Source organism: Manduca sexta, chromosome 11, assembly GCF_014839805.1.
Source record: "Manduca sexta isolate Smith_Timp_Sample1 chromosome 11, JHU_Msex_v1.0, whole genome shotgun sequence".
In the NCBI taxonomy this organism is placed as follows: domain Eukaryota; kingdom Metazoa; phylum Arthropoda; class Insecta; order Lepidoptera; family Sphingidae; genus Manduca; species Manduca sexta.
The window spans coordinates 5,966,745-5,994,595 of NC_051125.1; the positions used below are offsets into that span (position 1 = coordinate 5,966,745).

Consider the following 27,851-nt stretch of genomic DNA (forward strand, 5'->3'; position numbering starts at 1 on the left):
TGCGCAGGTATATGCAAGATATCAGATCTCGTCATAATTTTTTACTTCCATTTTGGATTTTTTTTGGATACAGGCTTAATGATTTGTTTAGCTAAGACAGTAGTTTCCACGCTTGTTTTAACACAATGAGAAGCTTTAATTATATAATTTATTTATGAAGGTAATAAAAATATTTATAAAAAGAATATTATAAAAAGAATTATAATTGGAAAATGTTTTCTCTTAACTAAGTATTCTAATCGACCCTTGTGATAGAACGTGGAAAATTAAAAAAAAATAGAAGTAGAATTAGTAAGACGCTTTAAAATAAAACGAAATTCAAAAATATACTCTAAAATAAATAAAAATAAAAAAGACAAGAAATTTTATTCAAATTTTCCAGTATAAAAATGTACCAACATTGTAAATACTAATTATTTCATAACTGTTTTAAATACCTTTAAAACTTCCGTGCTTACTTTAAACTTAACTACTATATTAAAATAAATAAATAAAGCAACAAATTAAAAGTGAGTTTTAATTGAACAGTTCGATAATTAAGCATGAATGTTTAAATTAATTAATGAATTTCGTGGAATAAACGGCGGGTGTGCTACCGAGCTCACTGTAGTTGGTGTTGTCGTGTGGAAAATATTCATTTTGAGTTAATTTACCTGCGCTGAATTTAGGGTTAAAACACCACATTCACTTTAGAGTAAAAATATAATGATTATTCCTTTAATTTTAATTCATATATTCATCATAGTACTTTGTCATACTTAATAATTATGAATACAATATATTAAAAAGTGTAGCGGTTTATTTGAGAATCATATTCCTTTAAATTAGAACAACGACAGTCTTTTGTCAGAAAAAAAAAATGGGTCACATATGCTTGACTAAATCTACCAAAATTATCGTACTCACTTTACCAAATTAGCTACAAATTATCTATCATGGAGTGTGGATGTTTTGAACAATTAAAATTCCACACTTTTACGGAGTTTGTGACCAATTGGCAACCCCTCAGTAGTGTTGGCAAAACGAACATTCTTAATTAATGTGAACAAGAACAAACGTTTCGCTAGATGTTCAATAATGTTAGCCAATTTTAAGTCGCTTCATTTAATTCAGCGTTCATTAAGCTTGATTTATTTGAAACCGAAGCGATTAAAATGTTTATAGAAGGAACCAGACACTTTATTGACTGCTTTCTCTTCTTTCTCTGAGGACGAATTACAAGAATATATTCGATTTAATTCATTACGGTATATAAGTTTACAAAATATAATATTCACTCAAATATTTATACAAGTTAAACTGTTAAATGGAAACGCTCTAAACCTTATCTTATTATATAAATCAATGAAATATTTCAACTTTAATATTGTTATCTTTCACAAAATTTATTACTGATTATCGATCATCTCATACAAATATTCATAAGATAAATAACATAAAATAATGTAGATAATTGCAATTGTATCATCATGATTTCATTACTTCACATCTGTATTCGGTAGGGTTATAATTTATTAAACGCACTTTCTAACAAAAATCCAACCCTTAAAGTCAAGCCCAATCCGAGAATAGACAATGTTTATCAATCCGAAGAAATTTTGCAAACGAATGAAAAAGAGAAAGTAAGTGTGTCGGATCCGCGTCAGCTGGGCGACATTAGTCAGCCGATGCGAGAAAATTTAATAAAAGCAGTCCTTATCGCCTGTCCCGCTGACTCCCCGCTGAACTGAACCGTCACTTTTTGCCATAGCACGAGCACTGCCGGATTTGCTAGCAAGTTTTTCGAAAGAAATCACGTTTTTAACAGTAGACTTAGCTAGTTGATTTCCTTAGAGAGTATTTGTAGTTGCGTAACGTCATAACCTTATCTACAGTTAATACCGAATTTTAATTTTTAACCTAAATAAATATTTCGAATACACATATAAATTAAAACCATAGTCATTGTAATATTGTAGCACATTAAAACTGATCAAAAATGTAAACAATTTCGCGATTTTTTCGATTCTAAAACATACGTGATTTAAATGGAATTGGAATTGTGCCAGATATAGCGATAGGCTAGTCTCCTATCACATCCTGGCACGAAAATACCTGTGACGAAGTGTGGGCGCATTCGCTGCACCTCTCCCTACATTCAGAATACCGGCGTAAGAATTTATTGTTATTCCACGAGATATCAATTGTATTTCTTAGGAAAAACTTAAAAATATTTTCTTTATAAAATTATATGAAACATAGCCCTAATCTATCGCAATTAAAATCTGTAAAAATATTTTTATTTTAATGGCATATATTCGCTTATTTGGCTACGTTTATATCTGATAATCCATTATTGCCGTATTACTTTTTTCAAGAAACAATTCTTGATTAAAATTAAAGTTCATGAACAATTCAGACAATCAAACTTCGCGAAATTACTTTCACAATCCACCATTTTGAAACATAAAGCAATATTTTAAACAATGCTTTTGAGATCCCGCTTTATTGAGGACGCGTGTGGTGCAGATTTTTTAGCCTTAATCCTCACTTAGTCCACCTAAATACTCAAGCATCGTTAGCTTCACTTGTTTACATTTTGCAACGGACAGTTTTAATGCACTAAGCAAGCAATTTATTTAGCTTTCCAGGAACAAAAACAATTTAACTACTCTCTAGTAAATGCTTGGATTTTCTAATTTTGTCACCAATTTATTGCTCGCTAATAATCAGATCACATGCCTATTAAACTTAAACCGGTAGGTCTCTCATATGTGAGAGTCCATCTGGGTAGGTACTACCGCAGTGTCTATTTCGTCCACCAAGCAGCGGTCTGTAATCACTGCTGTGTTCCGGTTTGAAGGACACTGTAGCCAGTGTAAATACTGGACATAATGAGACTTAATATCTCTTGTCTCAGGATGGCGAGCGCAGTGGAATACCAATGAATCTGTAATCTTGGATGGTGTTTCTACTGTTTATGTGCTATCGTATCTCTTACCATCAGGCGAACGGCAAGCTCGTTTCGTAATTCAAAGCAATAAAAAAAAAGTAAAATGAATAAAATATACACGATATTATTGCTAGATTTGTCTTCTAATACGTGCCGAAGAATTTTATATTTGATTTGACAAAAATCATACGAATTTCGCCGACAAATTCTGTGCAAATTTTTATGTGGTAAGAAAAGAAAGCAAAGTAACAATGAGAAATGAAAACACAACATGCAATGCCTTATTGAAGACAAGTCAATCGGAACGTTAACCTCCAACCTTCAGTCTTGATGTCGTAGTCACGAGTTATACTCTCAGTATTTCAAGCTCTTGATTGGTCCTGAATGAAATTGTGAGAATTATTTTTGATAGAAGAATAATTTATGACGACATTCATTTTGATTGTTTTCCAAAATTATGTATTGTGAATCTGGAAATATTTGAATAGAATTTGAAAACTTTGTTACAGAAATATATTTTATTTAGAACTATATTCGCGGTTGGCTACGCTTTGTGCATTAGATGCAATTGCAAACACCTCGTGATATAGTTATTATTTTGAATATGAGTACCTATGATGTCAAGTTCAATATCGCAATAGATAGAGTTGTATACATCATACGTGTCTTCGCGATATAGTGTAAAGATTTGTTTATTGAATATAAAAGAAAACCTGTCAATAATTATATCAATATAAATATATTGTCTTTTAGTAGTTATTACTAATTTTGTCTAATAATTATTTACTAATTTTGTCTTTTTAATAGTTATTGTCCTATGATCTCAATTTAATTTTATTAGTATATTACCTAAGACTTATTTGTTTTAGTTCATATAGAAAATTATATTTTTAGTAAATTTGATAAAAAAATCTCATACATTAAATAATACACACGCACACACCTTTCATTCTTGAAGGGGTAGGCAGAGGCACAACTGGTACACCCACTTTTCCGCCATCTATATTCCATCGCATGTTGTGATAGGATTAATGAATTAATTCAAACAAGTTCCATTCTCCAGGCTGATGCTTAGTAGAAAAACATAATATCATTTTACTCAACCCTGGCATCGAACCTGAAACCTCAGCACTGCGGTCGTACCATAATACAACTACGCCACCAAACCAGTCATTAGATTATAATTATGATAATAAGTACAGGCATTTGCTAGTTCGAACGTACTCGGGACACGATAATTCATTATACACTTTCAATGCCAGTCATTCGGCTAGCAACTCTGTCGCAATACCGAGTGCACCTCATCATTAATATTCAAAATGCAAATTGCTGGCAGCACTCAGGGCAATGCACCCGTCTCAGATCTTACTTTCCCAGAAATAATTTCATTAACATCTGCATACTTGCATGTTCCTTGCAAAATTCCGTTTTGACTTACCTAGAAACTCCTTTCTTGTATTTACGTTTAGTTTTCTAACGACTCGCTCGCTGCAAAGAAAAAGAATTTTTCATCAACATTTTTACTGTAAATGTAGAAAGACGCTATATTATTAAAATTACTTCGATATTTATACTTTAGTGTTGTCACTTTCTACGCTGCGATGATATTAGTAGTATATTTTTTAAGGATTCTAATACATACCACCATAACGTGTCAGAGGGTGGTATGTTTTACTTGTTGGACACTTGCACACACACGTTGCACACACGTTGCTATTGATTAATATTTATATCGTATTACGGGACGAGTCTCGCTGATTGCAATTAACTTGAACACGTTAAAGTTGCACATTACCAATCTCTTTGTGCCAAGCCGGGCATTGTCTGTATTTTTTTATTAAACAGTGTGCAATCGTCAATTAATTCGCTCTCGGAATAAAAACAGAATTCTGGCACGTGATGCTACAACGCTGTACCCACTATTCGTGTAGACTTATCCTTTTAAGGGCGATCTTAGTGTCGACAAAATTCAGCCTTAAATGTCCCTTAAAACATCGAAAGAATAGAACAATACCATACCTGCCTGGTACTCTTTTACGTAATAGTTTTATTTATTATTTTAAACATAATGCAGCAAAGTTTGACCGGAGAAATTTTACAACAGTAACCTTTCTTAAGCCCTGTATTACCAAAGTAGCAAAATCTATCAAGAAGTGTTTATACCGGGTGGATTTTTGAGATGGGGCAGTAAAGGAACCTTAACCACTATAGTTACAAAAAAACTTTTTTAGAAGACTGTCCATTTTTGAAGACATTAAGAAATATATTTACAGGCTTTGTAAATATGTACAGTCAGGAAGAAAAAAAATTAATATATACAAAAAAAATCCAATAAATTCTGTTGCTTATAAGAAGCGAATAAATATGAACCATTAGAGGTTTAAGTACTTTTAAGGTCAGAAATTGCAAAAAACGTTTACATTACATTTTGAAGGAAATGCCACTCTAATTTACTTTCAAACAGAACCAAATCTTGTATTGAGGGTTCACCTATATTTAAAAAGAAACATATTTATCCCGCAGGCACACAACTAATCGCTATTTAAATGCACGCTCTCCCATCTTATATTGTTCCTTTGCAAAGTAGGTTAATATTCAAAACAAGTTAATAATATGTATTTATGCATACTGTACGTGCAAATTACAAATTAACTTGTACTGTAAGTATTCTACTTTATTTATTACACGACTGAGTTGCTCGGCGGATGGTGCGCCTCGATCCGACAGCCCGTTTTACGGAACAGCGTCATCTATCGACGCTGTGGAAACAACTCAAAGACCATAGATAGATACGTTATTGTTATTATAGGTTATTTTTTTTTTTTATTTGTGATTATTCACTTTTTTATTCCTGAAACTGGCTTGCGACTGGCCACTATTTGTAAGACGATGTAATTGTAACACTTAACAGATTACACTAAATACAAAAGCAGCTGCTAAAAAGGCTTTTTAAGATATTCCCCTTCCTGCCCGAACCTTCCGTAAACTATAGCGATACCAGACACAAGTTTAAATAAAAACTCTCTTCATGATATTATATTGCTCTCATTATTCTGAAACATTAGATGCAACACTAGAGTTTTCTGTAATTAAATTCTGATAAATTAATTACCATCAAGAGGAATTTCCAATGCAGGAGATTAAAAAATATATATTATTTATTTCATATATTTATTGTACACCATAAACAAAATACTGTACTTATTATTAAAACAATAAAGGCTGAAAGGAGGTACAATTGGCGGTCTTATCGCTCGAGGCATTATTTGCTTTAACAAGAGTTATCAAACAAATTTTTATTTTAAACCAACTTGTTCAAATATTACGATTTATTACGTTCCAAATTGTTTTCTAAATTACATGTCATTCTTTCATACCTTAAGGTTATGATATACCCATATTACAAGACTGCTCGAATTCCTAGACTACGGTCTTGACAGAAATCCGATCATCTCTAATCGAGGATGTTCGGATATCAGAAATCCAATTTGCCCTCATAACAAGGACGTCGTATACATATGGGTCGCTTAATATAATCTTTTTCGAAACAATTTCTATACTCAATAATTTCATATCTTTTAATTTGTTCGTGTATTATCTTTATATAATGAGAAAATTTGGTTTAGACATGTAATAGACATTGTATTTATAAAAATAATTGGTTGGATATGAACAAAAATGTAATTTTATGTATTATATTTGCGAGATAACATGTACTATATTTTTATTTATTAATTTTATTCTCATAGAAGTATTACAAGTATATTAAAATTTGTTCGGCTGTTACTTATAATAAGAAAACCTGAGCTATACTCAGCTTCCAATGACTTAGTTGAATGTACTTGTATAAAACAAAGTATAAAAGATATGCGAATCAACACAAATTGTTGCAATTATACACCTTAATTTATAAAACAAAATAACTCAAAATAGTATTATTATTAAAATTAAATTATCACACTCAATTAGTAGATGTTGAAGGTTGGTTTGCTTTACGATTTACATCGCGTACGTCCAATACGTACTTTTAGCATAGACCATCTTCAATCTAATCGTATTTACGTTACTCCTGTCACAAACAACGCTCGTTCTGACAAAAGTGTCAGAAGGAGCGTTGTTTAGGAGAAAGCCTCAAACTTATACCCAAACATTATCCGAGAAGTAACTAGAATGCAGGCTATCGGTACACTGTACTGTACAATGATAAAGTTTAAAATAACAGACATACTTTTCAACAAATAAATCTTACCTTATTAGTGGTTACTAGTAAGTTAGCTGTAATGTATGGTTGATTATATTAAACTTAGTAATAATAAAGATATTAGCATACAGGAAAAATACGCTTTTTATTCAGGCAAAATGTAGAAAAGGATAATTTGATAACTCAAAAACGATCAGGATACAAAATATTATGTATATTATTACAGGAAAATCTCATTATTTATCTGAATTCAATTTACGAGAATCCATTTAAGAACATAATCATGTTTTATTTCTCTAGATAAATTTTCCTTACAGATAATTTTACTTATGAATAGATGTTTACCGAAACAACAGAAATAATTTTTATCCGTAGAAATATTCCTTTTACAAAATTCTTATTTCAATGTTTTTGTTTTAACCATTTAATCATACCTTATTCCTATTAATATTATGAATACAAAAGTACATTGAAATGTCCGGATATTTTGAGTAATAAACTTAGAAACTGCTGAACAGATTTGGGTTAAGCTTATACATACTCGATTTTACATACTTTAAGTTAACATTGTATCAAAAATCAGCTGTAAATAACGGATATTTTCACCAAAAATCCTGGTTTTACTATGTGGATTTTTTATCATTTTATAATTTAGTGCGAATATGGCGTGTGCGTGAGAGTATTCTGACTGAAAATGTGGTGTTGCCTCTGCGAGAAATTCTCTTCGAGTAGTAGTGACATAAGGCAGCGTAGAATTAAAGTTACTTTTGACGTTTATTTGGTTAGAAACTTTTATTTTATTATACATATACGGTTCGAGTAAGATATTGTGAAATGTTATTTTCAAGAAGAGAAATATGTGGTTTTACTTTCACAAGTAAAACCACATATTTCTCGTTAATACGCACTGTCCAAATGACCCTGTACAGATAGATCATGTTCCTGACTAAGCAAGATGTTATAATATCTATAGGTCATAATTTATATTTTCGTTTTTCGGGCATCTTTCGTTTTTGCATTACATAAAATAACTCCAACAGGACCTTACTGGCCTAAGTTACGAGGTTATAGTTCGGATTAATTAACGATAATTTTGTTAAAATATATTTTATATATCATTGCTATATAGCTCCTGAATTAACACTATTTTTCCTCTTATTCAATTATGTATTCTTAACGAGCATCGGCCTTCGAAAAAGTACAAAGATTTAGTGATACGCTATGTAATACTTTGTTTTGGAAGCTACCTGAAATTACTAGATTTTAACAACTAAATGCTTCTCATAAAGGATAATTGGTTGCAACTACAGAAAAGTGCGTGTTAACCAACCAAGGATCTGTTTAAATAATACAAGTAAGTTTTTGCATTTAATTTGCGAAGCTCATTAAAAAAATGGTAAATCAATTATCATTTCTCAGCGAGGGATCTCCACGGGCCGTTGTCTGGCTTCACCTCATTACAACATGTCAAAGATTTACACTGGCGACTCACGCACGGGTTTTGTGCCGTGTGTGAAATACTGCTTTTGTGCACCTTTATTATTCCTTTTATAATATGATGTACTTTATCTGAATAATTATGTAACGTATGTTTATTAGATGTAATGTGCTTAAAAGGTGAGTGGGTATAATAAATTTTAATAGTAAAATCTATAATAGCTGATATGTGTGCAACTTATCATAATAGTGAAATATAAGTACAAATGTTTTGTTTAGACAATGATAATATGATTGATTACGAAGCAAATTGAAATGAATTATATCAATGTAGTCTTTTAAAAACATATATGTATTTTATTTCTATCAAGTTAATAGAATTCTTTGGATATTCTGAGAACTGTGTATTCCTATTTTTATGTTGTCTGGCATACATAAAATATTGGTCTACTAGATTTAGCTCGGGGCTTAAAACAAGCTAATAGTTTTCCGAAATAAATTTCTTTCTCTCCAGTTTTCTGGAATCATGATATCCATTTTAAATATTATTAACCGAAATATTATAGTAATGTAAAACAAAATTACCTTCTCAGTAGCGTACTTGTATTACGTCCGCGATACCACACCGCTCTGGTGGTCCTGGGTTCAAATTTCAGGTGGGTTAAAGTTTTATTGGGTTTTCCTGGTCAGAATTAGCTTAGAATCTTATGCCCGATATGGCATTAGAATAGCACCTATCAGATCATGGCACGTAACACAATGGCGAAAAGTTGGTGCCCTGGTTGCATCTACCTACCCCATTGGAGATTAAAGCGTGACGTTTGTTTTTTGGTAAAAAAAAAATAAAGCCATTCATTACACAACAAATTCAACTACAACAAACAGAATAAAGATTTTTACTGTCGTGCATTATCCAACATGAATAATACAAAGCTACTCGTGTAAGTAGCAATTACGGTTCTGATAGCCTTTGAGCAGCGATTATAATCAACAATTCATTCCGTATCAAGTCTCAGGCGACTGGTCTATACTAGTGAGCCCAACATAAATCCTCCAAGTAAAGACAAATTACTCGACCTTTTTTCCTTTGGATTCCCGTAGGATAACGGGTTCCGCTATATCCCTACGAACGTGCCGTTTAATGGAATGATTACATATTCCTAGTTATTTCGCACTGGCCGGATCTTAGGTTACAGTTTACTTCCTACTAATATTTTAAATGTAAATGTTAGAAGGAAGGCATAAAACACGAAATAGTATTTTAAAAAATATTGTTCACATATAGTATAATTCCGGGATAAACGTCTTAGCTACTTTTATTCTAGAAAAAGACTAACACGCGAACGGAAATATTACGAGCAAGAGCATCCCACTACCTTAACCACAGTAAATCCATTGGAACATAGGCTTCCTCTAAATACGAGATCATAAATTATTTTAAATCATTTTAGCCAATAATACAATAATTGATATATTAACTCATTGTGAATGAATTCTATTCATACACAATGAGTTATTATATCAATTCTAAATTCTAAATCAATTCTAATTTCTAAAGCAAATACGCTTTAGGGGTTATTTTTCTATCATCAGGTAGTTATTGATAGGTTAATCCTATAACAAATACACGAATTAAAAAAAAAACAATTATATGCATAAAGTTATAAAAGTTGTCTTAGCTTTATATTCAGTAAGGTTATAGTTCATATGATGGATGAATTCTATTTGATGATTAGACCTTAGCTGTATAGTTCACAGTTTAAGATGGACATGATATAATGACAGATTTAATTCATAACAATTAATGGCCTTAAAATTCCCAAATCTAACTAAAAACATTTTATTAAACTAAGTATTCGTTCATATTGGTAATAAAAATACTGCAACTGGAGCTAAACATTATCAAGAAGATAAAACTTTAAACATTAGACATCCCTATCTCACGTACATATTATCATGAACCAGCAAAAAATATATTACATTGATAACATCTTTCCTTATTAAACCAATTGTAATCGGATTGTTAAGAGTCCGTATCATAGAAACAATGTTCGGACGGCTAACGAAGACTTCCTTTACGGGCTAGATCCAACTTGGGAAAGCATTCCGACATTCATTACAATAGAATAAATACGCATTATAATTGTCACCTGATGTACTATTTCAGCAGGTTTGCTACGATGCGATCACGCAATTTATGAATCCATTGTCTGTGCAGTACCGACTGCCAACTATTCTCATTAACGAATACAGGCGAGCCGTAACGAATAAAACGTATGGTTGATTGTTGTTTGGTTTGCGTTTTGGTTTCTTTTTACGCGTTGTTTGCTTGTTACTAGACAGTCTTGTTTTTGGTGGGCTTTAGTGATTTTTTATAATCATTACGTTCCCTTCGTGTTTTTGTTCGTTCGTATAAATATGGGACTTGCATAATGTCACATGATTATAATTTTTTTTTATTACACATACTTGTAGCTTGGAAATATCAATTTTCTATGTCCTGAACAATGGAACTTTAAATAAATATGTATGTATACCAAATGCTTTCGGGTGAAGAAGTCTAATCCACTAACTCTCGTTACACAGCCAACAACTCGCCCGCTGCGGTGGTTGTTACTTATCACATCAACTTCATATAACCCTCCAGAAAATATACGCGACATAAAGCCTCTTTAACGCTAAAACGACTCCGAAGCGGACAGTTTAAACTATAGCGTAAAATAATAACGCACATTTAGGCCACGTGTAGCTCCATCCATCGCGGTAATTGTCGACAGGCGGAAGATATCTCGAGAGTTACGACGTCACATAACGTGCTAATGACGTCATAACTGCATTGCCCGGGGCTCTGACTTACGCCTCCCCGTTCTCATGCAATGGATGCGGTGTAATTTACTAAGCAAATGCTGTTCAGTAACTGGTTTCGCACCTTCACACCTTGACGTGATAGGCTCTTTTATTGCTTCCCTGTTATCAGTGAATAGCGTTGAATAAAACATGATTAGAGTAATGAAAGTGTAATCTGTAATAAATTTCAATAAATGTAAATTTCAAGTGATTATGCATTAATGGTACAAGTCTTTAGAGCCTAAGTAATGATGCGTAGGATGCTGGCAGATATTTTAATGTGCAGTAAATTTAATATAAATTTTATGTTGTACATTCTGGCTAAGTTAAAGGATTAAGTAATAGTATTAAATATTCTTGACCATGGTAGCAAACTACAAAATAACATCGAAATTTTCGTAAAATTAAGGAATCAAACTTCTATTTAACGCTGTTTTAAGACGTACCAACATCTAATAGATGTTTTTAGGTTGCATTTTGAGATTCCAATTGACCATGGTCCTAAGGCGACGTTGGGCTGTATGCATTATATAAAATAAAAAAATAGAATACAGTCCACACGTTGACAACATAAAATTCTAGTTTTTATAAAATGAAATACTGTGACGAACAGACATGTTCTTCTTTTTAGGTTAATGAGTCTTTCTGCTAGATAGACTAAATGTTTCATTCTCATAACGAGGGTTTGCGCGTTTTGTCCCACTCAGCTTGTTTTAATATTAGAAACTGTTTTGAAGCATACTATTTAAAAAAATACTCCATATAAGCCATTGTAGGCAGCCTGTGCGATGATATTCAAACTTACTTTTCAATTATGCGAAATGAAAAGTATCTTAGACTTTATAAAAAAATTATTCATTATTTCAGTTTTGGTTTTAGTTGTGTGTAAAAGATAAAGGTCAGTAATAAAAAATAATAATAATATAAGTTCTGTATTATACTGTTCCACTGCTAGAGACGGACCTTCTCTATTAAGAGGGTTTTAGGCCTTATTCCACCAGGCTGGCCTATGCCGGGTTGGCAGACCTTACATACCTTCTTACAGAGATCTTCTCTGATGAATCCCTCCCTGCCGAATTTCGGCCACTGTGGCCAATCTTAACAGAGATCAGCCAGGTACGCAGAAGATATTATGGTGCACTCTCTGTTCCTTCAAGCTCATAATCCGGTGAGACCGTATTACGACACGACCTCAGAGAGATCAAGCGCAGCTCCAACGGCTAGACATGCTTTCCGAAGTACGAGGGTATCACACCGCCAACTTCCTGATTTCGAGGTGCAACTGAGTAATTTTCAAGATAAAAGAACTAAAACTATTATTTTTAGCCTGACCTAAGATTCGAATCCAGGAACTCAGCGCGGTAGTCCTACTCTTACCCTGTGAGCATTACAACTATGCCACCGGGGCAGTCCGTTCATAGGTATGCTACTATCATCACGATGTTTTCCTTCACCGTTAAATTAAGCGATAATTCACAAAGAATACACACATCATTTTATAGATAAGTCAAAGGTATATACATGCCCTTGGGTTTTAAACTTGCGGACTTTCTTCTCGGCACTCCTAAGTAGGGTATCGCCACAATAACTTTTAAAATATTTTAAGTTCTAATATATGTCTAAATAGTGTTAACATGCCTACACAAATATATCTAGTATTAATCTTATCCAATATCATCAACTATCTATTTTCACATCAATAGTATGATTTGAAATACATCAGAGTTATTTTATTCATATTATATAATCATACTGTATCGCATTACCAAAAGCAAGTTCGAAACCAGAACGTCAACAACAAACAGAAAATGGCAAACGTACTGAAACAGATGATTTAGATATATGCCGTCGATAAACATTCTGACAAATGACGTCACACAACGATGCACAACACACTGACAAATTACGTATTCCCTTACATAAAGCCGAAGCAAAATAGTTGCTCGCCAGATCGGGTGATTCAGTGCAATAAACGTCACGCGTCAGGTGGTTCACAATAAATCCAGAGTATCGTCGGAGCCATGAATCACCCGATATGCCAAGTTTTCTACTTACCTGCTACGAAATGCTGAAAAGTTGTTTTAAATATAATTTAGTTTCTTGGCACTTCTTTATTCGAGAAGCAACGAATGTCTATTTAATTAGTCTGCCGTTGCTTTTATATAAGGTTTCATAGTAATTTTAATTAATTTATAGAATGTATGGCTAGTTAATTAAAATTAATACATCAAAACAGTAGTATTTGCAAAAATATGATTATCAATATATTGAAAAATTCAACCATTTGAATTCCCTTTATCTTAGATCTCTTATAAATCCTAGGTACGTCGAGGTCACTCCGAGAAGCCTGTGGAGGAACCAGAAGATCCTGCACTTGTGAAAGGAGTTGGGCTGGCTAGACCCATAGCCGGCATACCACGCACAACGGCCCGACCTACGACAGGCTAAGTGCGGAAAAAGGAGCTCCTAAACATAGAACATGATAGAACTCTTTAGGTGAGTCTATTTTCGTAAGTACTAGTACTCTATTTACATGGTACAATGTACCAGTAAGGCTGAATTTCTATTCGAAAGATATAGAAGCTGACTCTCCAATAACGTACATAAAGTATCGTTGTTTAGTTCCACGTGATGTTAATATTAACAAGGAGAGGCGTGGTGTCCACATCCATGTCGTCAACCTGCATACACACATACACAGTGACGGTTAAAAACATTCTTTGGTGACACTCATCCATGTCTATAGACTTATAGTCTATACGAATTCATTGAGTGTTCTAAAACAAAATTTTTGTTAGTTAATAATGTTATTTAGTTGAAACATGAACAAAAAACCATGTGAGACACACGGACAAATAACTGACATTCAACACTTTTAAATACTATTGGAGAAATTACAAGCTGCCGGTATTCCGAATATGCGCTATTAACATACAGCCAACGAAGATCTGATAAAAACGTTTGTGAAAATTTTAGTGTATGGTGTATAATTACAAGGCGATAGCATCGCCGCACGCCTCCATGTTTTAAAGTGTGCAAACGTTTTATTTTTATATAATTGTACCACTATCGTGAAATGGAAAGTGCTTTTAGATGCTACGCGGAAATGAATCGATTTTAATGCATATAATTTTAATTTCACAGCACCCTTCTGAAGGGAATCTAGCATGGTGGATTAAGAGGTATGGTTGGAGTCTGAGATCTGTTTAATGCTATGTTATAATAATTATCTTTATATTATTAAGTCTGTTATTTCAAATCAAAATTATAATTGCTTTCCTCTTTGATGTAGTATAATTAATGTGAATAGTTAGTTCAGCAAATAGAACAAGTATGAATTCGGTAGAATTACGCTACTTAATACGACTACGAATTAAAATCCGAATTGTTGTTTTTTTTCACAAAATTACAAAAACCATGAACGATTTCTTCACGCCCATTTAAATCCAGAGACACTTAAATATAACTCGAAATACAAATTACGCCTCGCCGCGTGATAAAGTACCAAAAACGCAATGCCAATATCCATGCACCGCCTCTTAATGTTTTAATTAAGCCACGGTTAATCCCATCCACTAAAAGACCGAAAGTTATTTTTTTAACATTTCGGAATCAACGTTGCGGCCACTTGTTGCCACTTCCCACGCAAGCGATCTGCATACATTCGCAAGCTCTTTCATCCTCGCATTTAGCATAAAACAAGCCCGACACCAAGTCATTATGCAGTCTCGGATTTCGAAGTACTGCTGCATAAATTTACGCCATTATCAAAATATCGTGAATGTAACAAACCGAGCATGAAACGGATTTAACCAGTTAAAGGGTCATTAACGCACGCAATGCGTTTCCTTCAAGTTTTTTATGTGCTTCAAAACTGAAATCGTATGTTTTTAAATAAATATTTGCATGCTTGTTCCTTTATGTATAAATTATGTTCGTTGTAGTTTCACTGTAGGAGCACAGTTCTTTACGAACTATGAAGTTCTGGTTTGGATTTCTTGCTCAGAACAACTTTAGTATGGCTGATAATAATAAACGGCAGTTGTTGGAGACGAAGTTTATAGTCGTTATAGGGATATTCAATCAGACCTTGCTTCTAAACCGAAAATATACACAATATTTAGTTCAGCAATGAAATTCTTTCCCCTTAACTTATTTTAAAAGTTTTTCGGATAAACGGTCAAGAAATGCGAATCATTTTTATCTATTTCACTTTACAGTGATACATAATATATCAGGTGTCATATAAACAGCTCCTTAACAAACTAAATGCATGTTATACATATCTTTCCACGTGGCAACCTATGTCATGTCATGCAGGTACGTTAGTTATAAATTAAATTAATCTTGCCATTTGGTAAAAGCATGTAATCCGTGAAAACAAGATTTTAATTATTTAACAACGTTACTTACTTGTATATTCTTAATACTACCATTATATTATTATAGTAAATATCCTAAAGAACAGCTACTGCGTACATTATTATCGGAACAGCGTAATGGACATGACTATCCCCAATTAATTTCTCTTATCTTACGAAGGATTTAATTTCAGCTTAAAATTTGGCACAGAACAATTAGATCAAAGAGCTGCGAGCAATGACCGTCAGGAACACGCATTGTTAACTTCCTTTGATGATCGCAGCCTTCTGCTTTATTTTGAAACCCCTGGAGCCGGCGTCCTGACAACTTATTTATCGTCGACAAGGATAATACAAAGCTTAAAAATCAAATTGTTTTACCTTTTAGTACAAAAATATAAATTTATTAGAAACTAGCTTTTGCCCGCGGCTCCGCCCGCGTTATAAAGTTTTTCAGGCTAAAGTTTTCCGTTATAAATGTAGTAGTTTCTCGGGAGCCTATGTTCTTCCCAGTGTCTGAAACTGTCTCCATACTAAATTTCATCTTAATACGTTGGGTAGTTTGGAGTTTAACACGTTCAGACAGACAGATGCAGCGGGGGACTTTGTTTTATAATATATTTTTATAGAACTTTAAGAGGAACAATCCCGTCATACATCATTGTTGCATAACCTTAACCGTTTACGCAGCGCACGCAACGGAAGCTCTCAAAACTAATAAATTGTCCCCGTATTTGCAACATGTTTCATTACTGCTCCGCTCCTATTGGTCATAGCGTGATGATATACAGCCTATAGCACCCCACAAATAAAGGGCTATCCAACGCAAAAAGAATTTTTCAGTTTGGACTGGTAGTTCCTGAGATCACCCATTACTGCTCCGCTCCTATTGGGTATAGCGTGATGATATATAGCCTATAGCACTCCACGAACAAAGGGCTATCCAACGCAAACACAATTTTTCAATTTGGACTGGTAGTTCCTGAGATTAGCGCGTTCAAACAAACAAACAAACAAACTCTTCAGCTTTATATAATAGTATAGAATATAGATATGAACTTATTCCTATTGAGAAATTGTCGTATGTAAATATTTTACTTTTAAACAAAATAAAGATATTTTTGCAATGTTTACCGTGAGCTCTTTAACAGATTTTATTTATTGCTTTGAATGACGACATGAGCTTGATGTTCGTCTGATGGTAAGCGATACGACCGACTTATAATTTTATATTAAAAGTACCGTATAATATAAAAATACCAAATATATTTGTTTTAATAGATCAATGAGTATATGTTTACACTTCAAATAAGCAAACTCCACAAAGTCAGCGTGATGGACGAAAGGCCAAACTACTAACCGCTTCGTTATTTAAAAATCCGTACGTAAAATAACTTAATTACGCAATGACTATTGAAATTATAGTTATTTTACTTATGAGTGTGATTCAGCCTTAAGACTGAATAATAGGCCGAAGTACTAACCCCCTCATTACTTAAAAATCCGAACGTAAATAACTTAATTACACAAAGACAATTGAAATGATTGTTATTAAACATACGAGCGTGATCTAGCCTTGAGACAATAAAATAAATTGGTTTCCAGAACATTATGCATTTGAGCCACGGTCTGCGAACTTCAGATACCGGCGTAAATCCTTTAATATCCTTTCACGCAATGATCGAATTGCGCTAAGCCCGTGCCATTCATTGAATATTCATAATACGTGTTTAATAGTTTCATTAGTTGTTCAGACATATTGACTTGTGTGGAATTGAATCTCCTAATTTGGTCAGCCCTTGAATAATTATGTTAACTAACAGCCGATGGATTTACTTGTGTTTTAAGATACAAACTTATAGGCTTGTAAATATTCTCTAGCAAACGCAATATGTCTGTGAATATGATTTCAATAATAGCTCAGAATACCGTTATTCGTAAAATTACTAGGGCCAAGACGCCGTTAACGTAAGTATATCATAATGTATCATACAACATATATTATATCATATAATCGTTAACGCTAATAGAAAACAAAACAAAATATAGGAATGTCATATACAATCGGTAAGTTTATCGCTTGGATATGTAATTTCCATATATTATTTGTTTTCTATTAACGTTTGAAAAAATACGCATTGACTATGGCCCATAAAGATAACGTTTTGAATAATAGTGCACTATTTCAAAATCACAATGTTTAATAAATAAATTTGATTTAACAATACCAATAATCCATTTCCAGCACACTCAACAACATTAGAGCTTAGAACGATTATTCGGTATCAGACCGACTGACCGCTTTGTGACCGACAACTATCAATTAAATTAAATTTATGTGACAAATTGGTTTACTTTCAATCGCTGTATCTGTAAATCAAATTATTATCTGCGAGCCTTTATAAATGGCATATTATTATTGATACAGTATTACCGGTAGCACCAATTACTAGTTCAAACTTGATTTACAAATTAGATAGGAGTGAACGACGTCGGATATCTGGAAATGATTATATACCAATAAACTACAATCAATAAGTAAATACAGTACAAAGCTTCAAGTTTCTATTGCCATAAGCCCACGCATTTAGAATTTGATCTGCGGTCTGACTAGGTTGACGACCTGGTACAGCGTTAGGAATTAAAGACTTAGGTTCTGTTCGCAGCGGGAAATGTAATACAAGGGCGATTGTATTGTAGAACTGAAGATTCCAGAGTTAGTACTTACGTAATGGGATAATTTGTCATAAAAACTTTCGTTTGTAATATTAAATCTGAGACCTTCGGAGATTAACCTAATACAAAAAAAAATCTTCAAATACCTTCGAATTCCTTTTTTTATCTCTCCTTCAATGATGTTAAAAAAACTACTTACATCAGTCCTCACAAAAAATTAACACATTAGATCATATTAGATCCATAAATTTAAACTTACCAAGCGACAATTTAACCAGCTACTCTTACATCGATAAATTATCTAAATAGACATCATAAGCCACTAACGAAATAAATACGATCCTGGTATTTCTATGCCGACTTGACGAACAAATTAATATCCGATGGAGTTATTATAAATACAACATTGAAATTATCTGAGAAACGACGATTTCGGCTCTTTTGTCTGTTTGTTTTGTTTATATCACGATTGCCAGGTGGCGACAATTCCAAACTTTTCAATGGGCCCGTCCTCTAATTAATTCTTGGTTGTAATTCTCGGGACTTATTTCGAGTCCGCCGGCGAATATAGTCATAACTCATTAAAAAATCCAACGGTACAACTGTTCCACGAATGTTATTATAAATTCCACGTCGGCTGTAAAGTTAAGTCACTGTTTACGAAATTTTGTGTCATTAGATGAAAATTTTTAATCATTAAAACATGTCTTTCAGTAGCGACCGAGCGACAAGCGAGTACAAATTGTGATTTACATAATTATAAGCAACTCGGACGTGCATGGAGCTTGCTTTAAATATGCGACGTGCAGTTCACGCCACATTATTCCTCTACTATCAACATAGTTCTAACTTCTATTATAAGTAGAAGTAATGTGTTAATATCATGTGCTGTTCTTTTTTCAAATATCATATTATTAAGATCATTTTTACCTATTCATATTAAAAAAATCTAAATGTAATAAGTTAAAGTAATTTGTTAATATAATTTGCATTTTTTTAATATCATATCATTACGGTAATTTTTACCTATTCGTATTAAATAACATAGCCTCAGAATTAGTATGAACATAACTTTAGGTACTTAAGTGTTAATTATTTGATAGTAGAAATCTATCATACTGAAAGACAAAAATCAGAGCCGACTACGAAACACCCACGTACCAAACTAAAATAGACTGACCTAAAAACAAATCCTTATTACACCTACTCGTCATTGTACGACACGACAAAGCTTTTAAAAGCAAAAAGTAAACCACTTAAACAAAAGAAAAGACTTTGTAATAAATACTACAAATATCCCTGCAGCAGGGCTTTGTTCATAGCATGTTCATAGCTCCATAAACCAGTTTAAATGCCAATCTACAGCGCTTTATCTCACAACCGACACTTAGGTGTGCGGCCAAAGTGCCAAAATCTCTACGGGATTGCCTAATATTTATACGTAGGCCAACGACACCTAAACAGTTTTAGGTGTACTGAAGCTTATAGACTTAAGGCGTAAGTTCGCGTAATGTTTGTATTTATAGACGTTTTCTTTTTCATTACATTCTAGGCTCGACTTCTTATAAGATTTTCTATAAGGCCATGATGTAACGTACGAAAATGCCGTCTATATTCGCCACAAACTTTACTATTTAGCGAAAATTGTTTACATTTATTTTATCCTTTTTGCATAAAACATGAATAATTAGGGCTCGACAAAAAAATACCAAACATAAATTATTAGCTTATCATCAAAATGAAACTGGACTTAAATTGGTCTCTTAAAGCATATCTATTCTATTAGAGTTCCTCCAAGTGCATTGTCATTGTCAAGTATATCTGCCTTCAAGCCGTCAATAGACTCCTTCAATACCATGTTGGGTGGTGTTGCTATTGTGTATAAGAAATAGTAACCTTTACCATTAGACGAGTTCCTTTCTCGTCTCGTCAGTTAAAAACTGATGATGTTATCCAACATACTAGGAGACATACAGCGTCATTTTGACATTGCGTTATTAAATGAAACCACGTACTTATCTTCTTTTAAATAAAACTTTACATTGAGTTATTCGAACCAGATGTAAAATTGACCAGATGTAAGGTGGGAGTTTCAAACGAAATAAAATTTAAAAAAATATTTTATACGCCCTAAAATCACTACCGCTACTCTAAGAGAATTCGTTGCAGCGACACTTTCAGTCACAAATACACTTACGCACACGTCAAGTTTGCACTGAACTGCAAAATTATCAAAAAATCAAAAAGTAAAACTGGGACTTTTGATGGAAATATTTGTTACTCATGGATCGATTTTAGGTACAATGTTAGCAAAAGTTAAGACGAGAACGCGGTTTTATTTATTAACGCAATGTCAAAATGACCTTGTATAAAAAAATCCACTTGAAGTAGTACAATGAATGTACCTACAACTACCTCGTAATCGCCCCGTAATTGCAAACATTTAAAACGAAACGTCTATCTGTCCGCTACTTGTTTAATTTCCTTGCTTTTTTTTCAATTTAATTTAATTTGTAGGTTTACGTGACGCGAAGATCGCTCGCGAATGCTCGACTCTTAAATTACACGTTACCGCTCATTGTAAACAACCTACTGTTACGCGAAATTGACTGTTTGTTAACATAAAACGGGTATCGAAGTAATATTTTAAACAATTCGCTACAAATTATATGTTGGATAACTGCAGCCTTGCGATAGAATGTAATTATTTGTAAAATGTCGTACAGAATTATTCACTTATATTTTATAGGGACAAAAATGAATTATAATTTAGTGTATCAATATTTTTATATAATAAGGCTTTTTTTATTTTTAATACAAATTTTAGCCATAATTTGGAATTTAGTAAAAAAGCTAAAAGGCAATCAAATAAAATTACCAAAGTAGCAAATAAGCAGATAATAAAATGGTAAAATCATCACTTATTAAATAATAGATTACCAATTGAAATAAAACTATTTTGTGGATGTTATCGCGGTTTTTATATTATAACCTTCTTCCAACGTTTGTTGCCTCCCCGTGACCACGAAGCCTGCAAAGTCTTCGAAACGTCGGGAGAAAACTATGATATAAAATCCGCAAAAGTTTTATTTTAATGTCTAACATTCGCGCAAACATAAGAAATCATTACATAATAGATTACCAGCTTGACAAAAACATATTTGCCACAACATTATCAGGGACTCCTCGTATAAAAAACGCAACATGCTGTGAAATTGCAAACCCGGCTAACTAAAGCAATCTTGGCAGGGCCACGAGAGCCCTCCGGTGCGGGTTGTAATAACGCCGATTACTGGGACCACCCAGCGCTGGGACCCGACTCGCTACTTGTCTAAGGTCTAACGGCCAGTTTCTGCAGGGACAGTAAGAGTCACAATTACTGTTACTTTCGTTTTAATGATAAAGTTTGTGTTGTAACTCTTATGGTTTTTACTTTAATTATGTGGCATATTTAGGTTTTATACCATGTTTTAATATGATTCACTCAAGCAAAATTAATGTTTCTAATGTTTGTTTTGTATCTCATATGAAATCTTGTTTATACTCACCATCATCAGCCGCAGGGTGCTGGATATGGGCCTGCCCCAAAGATTTCCAGATCAACCTATCAGAAACGGCCCGTATCTAGTAACCTCCAGCTTTTATTAGGTCATATTAATATTGTTATTAAAGAATTTTATTCTCAATATTGAAGTACACTATCATAAATTCCTAAATAAGGTGTGATTCGCAATAAATTTAAGGGCGCTACGCTCGAAAGAGTATTCTTCCGCCTCGTTTGTGCAGACTGGAATTTCAATCGTCATTTGATCTACTTGCGTGCGCAATAAATCCGCTATATTTATCTACGGTACGTAACATGTAGATTACCAAAATGTGCTGTAAACTAAATAAAAAGTAGCCAAATACATTGGAATGTTTACCGAAAATTATATAAAACAATTACTATCTAAAATATTTTGGATATAATGTCTACGTATAGATACAAAAAAACGACATCAAATGGAATTATATTGATTGTTAATTTATATTATGATTGATTAGCACAATATAAATTCGCAATTCTGGAAGTTTACTGAACAAAATATATATAAAGCTAAATAAAATAACCCAGATCCCCCTCAATATGCCCCGAGGTAAACAATTAATACGGTGTCAACTGCACCAAGAGAATTCAATTTAGCTAAATTACATTTTGTTTTCATTTAGAACGACTAAATACGGGCTGGTAAACCACTTCTATTTATTAGCATTCGTTACAATACAAAGTATTGTTAGCCACCTACTGTGTTGAGATTGTTAATGCAACAGTGAAGAAGCATAAATAAGATAATGTGCGTATTAACCGGACAGTTCCTGTATAACGCTTGATCATTTGTTTAATGAATTTCTCTTACTAGTAAAGTAGCCTTTATCCTTCTTTGCGGTTCTAGCTTACTCTGTACGAAATTTCATCAAAATCGGTTTAGTAATTTAGCTGTGACAGCGTAAAAGTTAGACAGAGTAACTTTCACGTTTATAAAGTTAGTGTGAATTATTTTCCGATGCATATGGAATTCATTTTATGCAATCTACGATAAATTCCTAACTATAAGCTTTGCTAATCCACTGTTCTAGAAGTAGATAGTTCGCACATTTTCTAACTATAGACGCATGCATTTTCCATTCAAGTGATGCTCCAAACATGGTGAAGGGAAAAGTTTTAACGCACACAGACGTAAAATATTTTACGATACAGGTGGGAAATCGATTTTCCTTCAATTTCCTCTGTTTCGGTTTAAATGTCGGTGTTATTTCCGCACTTCATATAAACTACCGCCTTTATAAGAACTTTCTGCGAAAATATGGCGATATTTAAGCTTTGTAAGAACTTAATATGATCATCCATTAATATATAAATAAACTGCTCTGAAAAACAATGACAAAAAGAAACAATTGTATTTTTTTCTCTGTATCATGTAATGTAGTTTATACCTTAAACTGATTTTAAAAAGAGCAATACCAGATTTTTTTACCCGTTGATGAGAACTGCTGGTAAAGTTAATATCGTCGGAACCATAAACAATGTACATAATTTTACAGGTGCAAATATTATTTCATATAATTTAATTTCATCGAGTAATTTATGATTACTGATATGATGCTATGTACCGCTATAAACAAGAGGTAATATGGCAACTGACCCTCCAATTGCCAATAGCATCAGAAATGTATTTCTAGTTTAGGTTACTACCTAAACTAGAAATGCATTTATTATTTAAAAGCGGCGATAGCCTAGTTGGGTGTGGAACGGACTGCCAAGACGAATGTCCGCAGGTTCAAATCTCAAGGGCACATACCTCTGACTTTTCTAAAATCATGCGTGTATTCTTTGTGAATTTATCGTTCGCTTTAACGGTGAAGGAAAACATCGTGAGGAAACCTGCACATCTGAGAAGTTCTCTTTAGGAATTTCGAAGGTGTGTGAAGTCTACCAATCCGCACTAGGCCAGCGTGGTGGACTAAGGCCTAATTCCCTCTCAGTAGTAAAGGAGGCCCGTGCTCAGCAGTGGACAAGTATATAATACAGGGCTGATATTATTATTATTATTACTACCTACGGTGTTTGATCAAATGTAGTGGTAAAAAAAATATTTCAAATTTCGAGTTACTTCGCCAATGACACCAAACAGGCTTAAGCTTTCAATCAATCTCAGTATCAAAGGGGAGTAGCGGTAACCTCCATCAACTAATACACCAATATTACACATATTCACGTTTCCTGTCCTTTCATCAGTCCCTCGGGCATAGGCTCGGGGTCATCTCGCCACTTCCGCTACAATTACACTGGAACGGTCTGGTCTCGCAAGATACACCGAATTGCCTTTGGAATTGTTATAGCATAGTCGATGTTACAAATGTTCTTGATCATTGAAAGTTATAATATAATGATTTATTATGTTTACACGAATGCTGGACATTGAAATGAAATTATTTTTTGGATTTTATCACGGTTTTACTTTATAATCTTCTCCTAGCGTCTCGAAGACTTTGCAGACTTCATGGTAACTGAGGGGACTTTTCGTATGACCAACACCTCAAATCCTCCCTCCCCCGTGACTATGAACCGTTAAGTATAATGGGAAAAACCACAATAATAAAATCTGAAAAATATTTTTATGTCAAGTTATAGTATGTGTTACATTGTTTTGAAAGTTAGTGACACGATGTTTTAGGATCGAATTGCAGTAATAATTGACCATATAGTAAAAAATGATAACTAATCGTACATAACTTACTATAGTTATAAATGTAAAACTTTTTTATAGATATTTATAACAGTTTGGATGTTAGGTAGTTATTATATTCTGGAACAAATTTATAGATTTGGATGAAACTTGGTACACAAAAAAATCATGTCTTAAATTAACATAAAGGATACTTTATATTATCTAAAAGTGCAGAATAGGAATCTTAATCCAAGAAAACATCATTTAATGCCATACACATAAGTTTAAGCATCCAATACATTAATACAAACAACTTATATCAACTTTGTGATTTACGAGCTTCCCCTGTGAATTTGGAACGACTATTACAACCATGTTATAGTATTGTTGTCCATGGGAGTTTAGCTCAATACCTTAACTATCTGACTTCAAGTTTGATAATTGCTATAGTATTTATACCAATAAAAAAAATACGATCGACCTAGCATAATTGAAAAGGTCTACAAAAAAAATCTTTTAAAAAGTTACGCAAACTAACTTTCTTTTCAGAATTTACGAAAACTGTTATTATAACTATACATTTTAACATCAAATTTCCATGACAAACCTGGCCAGTGTCTACAAAAGTATGCAAAGCTGAACAAAGGACAAAATTGCGAATGTAAATATAAATCATAAAGGGCTTTATAAACTTTGTCGTGTCCCTTGGAGAGCTTGTTATGATTTGTTTATTGTTTGCTCATGGCCAATTTAAATGTTTGTTAATCCTTACCAAAACACACGCGTACTTACGCCTCTGTGCTTACATTTTAAAAACGCTGTCCTCAAAAGTTGTGGGATTGTCTTGTTACCATTATTGGTCTCGAAGGTGTTTTAGACCCCACGTAAGATCAGCGCTGGTTTTATTGCCAGCATATGTAGAGTCAAAACTGTTTTGTGACAAAAAATATTTTATGTTTTTATGTGTTTTCATTGTATTCACTTCCTTTGTCACAAATAAATTGATTTTATTTATTTCTTTTAATACTGCAGATAATAAAAATATGACATCTTTTTTTACTTTAAACAATACATTGATATAAAATTACCTCACTAGTTTAGGAACGTACTTGGGCTGCAAATCGGGTATCAAAATTCGATTTCCAGTACAACTATTACTTTTTATAAGATATTTATCGATAGAGTACTTTACTATACTTTATTTTTACCTACCATTTAATGATAAAAGTTTTAATTTTATGTTCACTTATTTTCATCCACTTTTCCTGTGAAATACGGTTTTTATAATCAAACTAAAACAACGGTAAAAAAAATATTTTACAGCAACACCAACTGAATTTTCACTTTGTACAATCAAGTTGCAAACGTTAGATTGGTTTAGGTTGACGTATGTCTGTGTAAAGTTAACTGACAGATGCCTGTTGTAAAAAAAGGTATCGGAAATATAGAAAATATTGTAAACAAAACGAACAGTTTACCGTTGTGTGTACAAAAAATGTATACTATATCTTTGGTAGTGCACACGTTTTATATTAATATAATTAAAATAGAGACAGTCCTACGCAAGTTATGTTTTGTTACGTAAGGTTAGGTTACATATATTTTTATAAGTAAGAAATTTAAGGAAGATCATTTTTCCATTTGAAATTTACAAAATACAGAAGCGTTCATATGAATTTATAAAAAAACCACCTCACCGCGACTCGATTCTACATTATGAGTCAAAAGGACATCAAAACCATAATCTTAACAAACTTGAGGACTCTTGCTTATTCAACTTCAAACCGTTGCTCGGGATATCTCCCGTTCACTTCCTCTTAAGGTGTCAGATTGGATCTATTCATTAAAGCGGTCCAGTGTGGCCGCGTCTTTATCAACTGTCTATTAGCCTATCATCAATCTTTGGACAACAATGATCCCCTAACTAAGAGGCGACGACACTGAAAGTGCCGTATGTGAGGTATCTATCAATGGTCAAAGGTCGACGACCTTACATTGTCACTTAGAAAATGTTAGATTGAGAATTCGTGATTTAATTGGCCAGATTCTATAACATGAATTGATGTATGTACACTCAGCCACAAAATTAGCTGAACAAATTCAAAATTTCAAATTGCCTTTAAACTTTTATGTTCTTATGAACAATCGTCAAATCAACCTTATGAACAATCGTGAAAACGAATAATTCGATTGAAGTCAACGCATAGAACCGTTTGGAAATTTTAAATTTGTTCAGTTACTTTTGTGACTGACTGAACTGAAGTGGTAACTATAGCTTGCTAAAAAATATATTAAGTCCAGCTGTTTCCACAAGGCAATATTACGTCATTTATTTATTAAATTTATTGAAACTGTCAATTGATTTAAAAGTCAATAATATCCATTATAATAATTCAGATCTTTTTGATTTTTAAGTTTTTGTAATAAATATTATAAAAACCTTTTTCGTATTGCGCACTGGAACCGTTCAACATTAATTCTAATAAAATAAATGTAACAAAATACAATTAGTAGAATTCAAACCAAACAAACTTTTAAGACGGCTTGATGATTTATGACACAATACATCATCATTGACGCAGAGAGAAACGGTAAACATTTCTAAAGCATTAATGAACTTCGCTCCATAACTCTTTCATTCAATATTAACTGATTAAAAGTTTGTAAAGAATGCTAATATTCAACTTTCCGTTAAGGGTTAACTTGTACATTATTTCATCGGTAATACTGAGTAAGCGATCATCGTTATATTTGCGATTTCCCAAAGAAGTGGAACAATTTTCGGTGAAACTATTGCTCTATTTAAAGTGGGAATACAAAGCCACGCTGTAAACATAATATTTGTGTGTCATACAAACAAATATTCGGAGTTAAACGGACTGCTAAGACAAATGCAAGTTCAAAGCCAAGGGCACGCACAGCCGACTTATCTAAAAGTTATGTGGTATTTTTTTCGAATTATCGCTTGCTTTAACAGCGAAGGAAAATATCGTGAAGAAAATCGCATACCTGAGTAATTCTCTATGAGGATTTCAAATGTGAAGTCTACCGACACGCACTAGACCAGCGTGTTAAACTAAAACCTCAGTAGTAGAGGAAGCCTGTGCCCAGGAGATGGACAGTACCTATATAATACAGAGCTGATATTATTATACAAATACATTTAAAAACTATCATAATTATTATAT

General features: G+C 33.1%; 1 long non-coding RNA gene across 1 annotated transcript in view; it reads right to left on the reverse strand.

Moving 5' to 3' along the window:
* The window catches only part of LOC119188998, a 124,691-nt gene that overhangs the window by 67,386 nt on the left and 29,454 nt on the right, over window positions 1-27,851 (reverse strand). The window contains exon 2 of the long non-coding RNA XR_005112204.1: window positions 4,371-4,420. This is a non-coding gene — a long non-coding RNA (uncharacterized LOC119188998). The remainder of the gene's footprint in view (window positions 1-4,370; window positions 4,421-27,851) is intronic.